General features: G+C 33.3%; 1 protein-coding gene across 2 annotated transcripts in view; it reads right to left on the minus strand.

Annotated features, from left to right (window-relative positions):
• LOC106473410 (kinesin heavy chain-like) overlaps positions 1-1,616 on the minus strand; it is a 113,044-nt gene extending 111,428 nt beyond the window's left edge. For both annotated transcript variants that reach the window (XR_002608989.1, XM_013934125.2), the window contains exon 1: positions 1,522-1,616. The gene's annotated coding sequence lies outside the window, so the exon portion shown is untranslated. The remainder of the gene's footprint in view (positions 1-1,521) is intronic.
• Between the last annotated feature and the right edge of the window lie 4,824 nt (positions 1,617-6,440).

Consider the following 6,440-nt stretch of genomic DNA (forward strand, 5'->3'; position numbering starts at 1 on the left):
ATCTTGTTTTCGTCATCTTACGCCGTTTAATGAAGATGGGAACATTGACAGGGAAATAGATTTGAACGAAGAAGTTTTGTAAAGAGTGCGAATGGTAGTGTGATGTAAAATTACTCATGCTAGAAATTTTCATAAAAGTGACCCGAAAATTGGCACTAACTCGGTAGCCCATAGACCGATGAAGTTTCATAAAGAGCGTGAACGGTAGTGTGAATGATTTTTTGACTAAGAAAGTAAGCAAACAAACAATCTCAGAGTTTTAGTAGTATATAGATAGATTCTTCAAGATCTTGCTTTTGTCATCTTACGCCTTTCAATGAAGATGGGAACATTGACAGGGAAAGAATATAACATCCAATGCTCGGTGAGAGGATTTCGTTTATAAAATTTTGTTGTTGTTCTCGACTTGATTTTTATTTTATTACCTCGTCTCCATAGATACTATTTGCAAATAGTCAATAATATTGTAGGTCCATTTTATTCTTGTTCTTTCTACGAGCTGCTATAACACATTTTCATCTCATCATTTAATTTCTGTTGTGCATATATTGTTGTATAGAAGATATTTTAAAGTGATTCATCAGGTGAAAAACAAATAGATAAATTGATATGTGGCGCCATCTAGTGTACCTAAATTCATCTAGAAATTTTCATAAAAGTGACTCGAAAAAAGGAGCTAATTTGGTAATCCGTGGCCCGATTTTAACAAAACTTCGATGACGAGGAACCCACTTTGAGACTAATAATGGCTAGAGATGGCTTGAATGGGTAATGAAGAAAAAGTTAAAGTTTTTCTTCATTACCCATTCAAGCCGTCTCCAGCCATTATTTAACAAAACTTGTTTTATTCTGTTTCTATTCTCATTTCTATTGTCATTTCATTACAAATATGGCGCTATTGTGTGCCGTTTTTGATGTATTTAATTCGTGACCAAAAAAACGGGGCTAACTCGGTAACCCATGGCCGGGTTTTAACAAAACTTGTTTTATTCTGTTTCTATTCTCATTTCATTACAAATATGGCACTATTGTGTGCCGTTTTTGCTGTATTTAATTACAGACAAGCACACACACACAAACAATCTCAGAGTTTTAGTAGTATATACATTCCAAATTTCAGTATTTATATATGCAGGTGTTACATTTTTCAGAATTGCTGTGTGAATCTCTTATTTAGATAAAGATACCCCCCACTGTCCCAGGAGCCATCTGTAGACTTCTAACACTCAAAATAAAATTTCAATACAGTGATGGGCATAACACATATAGCCTATTATGTAGCTTTGTGCTTAACTACAACCAAAAAAAAAAACAGATATATAGTGTAGGGAATAAAATCAGCTATAAAAGATACATATAAGCAACATTTAAATATCATAAAAGATAAAACTTATTTACATGTGTCATAATAAATGTAGCTATACTTGTTTAGCTTTTAAAAAACTACCGAATAAATACTTTACAATTACAAGACAAAGTAAATAATATCTTATCATAAAATTACATCTCATGCTAATTTACCTTTAACAATGGCTTTTGCAGCTTCATTATAAACTTTTTCTTGGGTGGCATTGGGTTTGAAAACTTTGTCATAGATATACACTTTGTTCTGAAGAGAAAAAAAGTGAAAAGCACACTTATGTTTAGAACTATCATTCAGCAGCCTTTCTAACATTTCAAATAAATATATATATATACATATGTAAGAAAAATATTTTTAAAAAACACTAAATAAGAGAAATACACACACAAATTTTATATATATATATATATTTAGAAAAAGCCATTTGTCAATTTGGAACTTACATGACTTTTTAAGTATATTTAATAAGGAATTCACATAAGTAATATACATGATTACATAAGATTAAAATTAACAATTGCCAAAACAACAGCTTATATACCAGAAATAATGTTGATAATTACAATAACTTATTTTCTATATTCATATATTAACTTACAGAAATCCATCCTACATTGTATCTTTAAACAAATTTGTATGCAAGTTCTAAAAATTATATTATCACTTTTTTTTAAGAAAATAAATTCAAAATTAACAGTTGAACTGTTCAATTTTTTTTTTTTGCTTAAAGTGCTTGTAGACATTTTAAAGAAAAACTAAGCAAATAATATGAGCACTGCTAGTTTGAAGCCCATAGAATGTTCCTTACCTATTAATTTTTACAAATACATCTCTGTAAGAATTTTGGATAATTTCTTTTAAGATCCACACATACAAACACACCTTTATACTCTCATCCTCATAGAATCTGAGGCAATCAAACTTTCCTGTCAAATTTAGTATTCAGGATTTCTTTACATCTGTAATCTAAAAAAACACATAAGCTTACACTAAATAACAAAACTACCACCACTACTGGCTAAAAATTACAGTTTTGGGCAAAATAAGCTCCTTTCAATTCAGCTACATCAGTAAGAAAGAACACAAAATAAAGCTTTATATGATTTAAGATATAGAAATAGCTTTGTTTAGTTTTTGTATACAAACATATTCATATTCTTTATTTCTCATTACTGTCAGTTGAGATATGGAAACATAATCTCCTATTAAGTAAAAAACATCCAGGCTACAATTAGATGAAAATGACAAATTTGAGCAATGTCAGCTCTCATCAACCTAATGTACAATGAGGGGATGTCAGTCCCCAGAACTCAAGGGGAGAATAAAGAGATAGGAAAAGTAACATAGAGAGGGGCAAGTGACACTGTCTACAGCATTCAAAAACAAGAGTTCCGAAACTACGTTCTTGAGATGGTGGAGGTGCAGAGAATCTGAAGACCAAAGGATGCAATGGGGAATAGAATAGAAGTGAAAAGAGAGGAAGTAGGTAAGAATCTAAGTGACCCATTGGTTGACCTGCAGATTAGCAAAGTAGAAAAGCAGTGCCTCTATATGAACCAAGCCAACCTGGACAAAGAGAGGTACTCATCAGCAGGACAGACAAAGGCTAATCATCCAGGAGGAGGAAGGATAACAACAGAAGGTAGAGGGCTGCAAAGAGGAAATATGAGAAAGGATGAGGGTACATCGGCCAAGTAACACAAATGGATGCACAGGAACAGGCAAAATGGGAGACTAAAAAAATGAGAGAAAATTAATGACAAGCAGCTTCTGTCTGAGACTCCAAGGTGTGAAGAATACCCCAAAGACATTGTGGCAAATGAGTGGAATGAGACACAAGTTGTATAAGTAGGATTGAGGAAGGTGAACAACAGAAAAAAGGGTGAAACATCTGATGATATCTCAACTACACAGAGACCATGTAAAAAGAGAGAGTGCCAAAGAAAAGACCCTGGACTAAGTATGGAAAAGGACCAACCAGAGAGAACCCAGAAAAACTATCTGGATCCCAGTGGAGGGCCTCAAACAGAATATATGAAGAAAACAGTAAGGAGTAGGCAAAGATGGGAGGTGTGAGCCCTGGTAAGAGATACTGGAGACAAAAGGGTCAACACAACAGAAGGCAGAAGGAGAGTAACCATAAGCCATGTTAAAGGAAATGTGGAAAGGAAGAGGATGGAATGTAGAAGAACAGGAATGATGCTGAGACAAGAAGATCTCAGCATGCATAATAAAGTAAAGAGAGGAGGGAAAGAATAAAGCTACAGCATGAAAGCATGGAATAAAGATTGTGAAGAAACACAGGACATAGAAGAAAGGGAATGCAAAGCACAAACCCAACACAATCAGCAAAGGAAGAGAGAAATGATGTGTTCCTCAACAGAGAAAGATGAGGCCACAGAAAAACCAAGAAGCGAAAATAGCTGGACATAAACATTGTCCTCATGGTCATGCTCAGGAATAGAAAATGCACAGGAAATAGAGTGATTAGGAAGGTAGGCAAAATCCATGAGATGGTGAATACTAGTGGTAATATCTTCAACAAACAAAGAACCTCCAACAGCTATAAACATAGTAAAAGCTGTGGGGAGTTTCAAGATATTACATTGTATGATAACATTGTATGATGTTCTGCAAACAACCATAATAAAGGATGTTAACTAGTCTCGTTCCAGATGAAATTTCAGCTTCAAGAATAGACCTAGAATCTCAGGAGAATAAAGCCACAGAAATATGAGAGTCAATAGTGTAGTACTGCTCAAAAATGTCTTTGGATTTTTAGCCATGGCTCACAGAACAGCTCCGAGTTGTTGTTTTTTGTGTTTTTTTCAGTTTATAGCTCTGTCATCTCTTAACCGATGTGAGAAACGAACCCTTTCCATTGATGTATTTCACCATGTCCAATGTCTCATAGATTAGTTTACTTTAATCCTGCCTATAAAAATTTAAATTTGAGGGTAGGCTGTTGGAGAACCTGATGAGTAATAAAATTGAATTGGGTATATACACACCCCCATGCTTGGTATTGCTGGTGCACAAAAAAATAGCTAATAAAAAAGGTCTCATAGATTAATTGACTCTAATCTTGCCTAAACGAATATGGCTATTGAGGATTCCCTCATTTTTTCTGATATGCAACAACTTTTATGTACAGGTTTGTTGAATTAAAAGAAACTTAGAAGAAAGTATCATGGTCTGGTAAATTAATAGATCATAGGCCTAGAAATTCAATTATAGAAACAGAGAGAACCCGGTTGATGCACAAAACTATTTGAAAGTACAGGCAAGGGTATAGAATAACTTTTAGCAGGGTTGAAAGATAACAGGAAAGGTAACCCTAACACAGCTTGTAGTTTATCACTATTCAGAAATGAGGAAAGTGAAAAAATGGAATTATCAATATCATGAAAGTCAAAAATGAAGAATAAGCATGCACTGAAAGAAGAAATAGTCAAAAAAGATAGTAACTATGATATTAATATATGTTTTTTTTTACTTCACTTTCAGTTCTCCAACTTTTAGTTTGTATAACTTCAATAGTATAGCTCCTGCAGTGTCTAATATAAATACAAATGAAAAATAATGACAAGATAAAATGTACATTTTCAAAGTCCTTTCTTTTCCATTTGTTGAGATATCAATATATTTTTCCAACCCACAACAAGTGTTATCATTTTCCTAAATTGAAAATGTATTTCCAAAAATACTTTCCTCCACTGACACAGCTATTCCTCGACCTTCACTTTGACAATCTATGCATTGGTCTCACTTACTCCAGTCTTTTACACCCCAGTTAAATGCCTTTGGCAATTTTTGGCCTTGTAACACTTTCCACCTAAGTCAATCCTGGTACTGTATATAAGCACCTCACTCAGATAATGTAACCACTTTTTTTTCAGACTTACACCATCCCAGTCACTAACATTGGCTCTTAGTGGGGATGAAGGGTGGGAGAGTTGGCAGAGGTAAGTATTATTGGAAATAAATTTTCAATTTAGGAAAATGTTAACTTCCAAAACATACTTACCATCCACTGACACATAGCTAGAATCCCACATTGAGAAGGTGAGGGGGCCAGTGAGGGCAATATCCATACAGAAAGTGTCTGCTTAGAACAGAGGTAGACCAAGATAAAAGTGGTACATAAGTGGGGTAAGAGCACTACATTCAGCACAGGTATGCTCTTCACTCTGAACTTAGTTTCTGTACCAAGGGCAAAATATAATATGAGTAATCATCATTATAGGTCAGCCCCAACCAGATAGCTGAAGTTCCACAACTAAGGGTTGGAATTAACTCTTTCAACCAGGCTCAGTCCCTGGGACCAGCCTCATAACCATTTTGTGCTTGTTATAGTTTTCATGCTATAATGTTTTAATTAGTAAGCAATTGTTAATGAAATTTGGCAGGTTATAAGTAAACGTTACAATGCTTTCATACCCAATATATCAATTTTTTTTTATTAAGTCTTAAGGTTTATAAAGCAATATTTTTCTCATGTCTGTTTTTTCTTTTAGGATGTTGCCTATCTATCATGCAAAGTAATATTAATTTTAAGATTTAAAATACTTTTATGCATTATAAAATTTTGAAGTTTCACATGCGAAATCTTTATAATGTTGAGATAGTTATCAAATGTTTCTTAAGAAAAAACTTTATATTTTATGTTATTTACAGTAATTAATCTCTTTATGGGTTTGGAAGATTTGAGTGTATCGCAACCACCATAAAAATAAATTGGGAAATAAATATAAACCATGCCTCTTTCATTCTAGAATGAACACAAGTTATAATGGGGAAAACATAAATGTTTAGACTAAATAGTTTAAATCTCATAACATTATACAATTAAATATATTTATTATTTTTACTATATTGACCTTTCACCCATGCCTTGTTAACAATACAGAAGTTAAAATGATGCGGCTCATGTGCACTCCTGTTACTGTATCAAATAACATAAAACTAACCTTTGGTCTGTACAAAGTAACTTGTCTTGGCTGTGTTTTAGTTGACTAGTATTTTGTGAAATACAGTCACATTTCAGTTATTATACATTATATATATATATATATAA

The sequence above is a fragment of the Limulus polyphemus genome, unplaced genomic scaffold (genome assembly GCF_000517525.1).
Source record: "Limulus polyphemus unplaced genomic scaffold, Limulus_polyphemus-2.1.2 Scaffold5, whole genome shotgun sequence".
NCBI classification, from domain to species: Eukaryota; Metazoa; Arthropoda; class Merostomata; order Xiphosura; family Limulidae; genus Limulus; species Limulus polyphemus.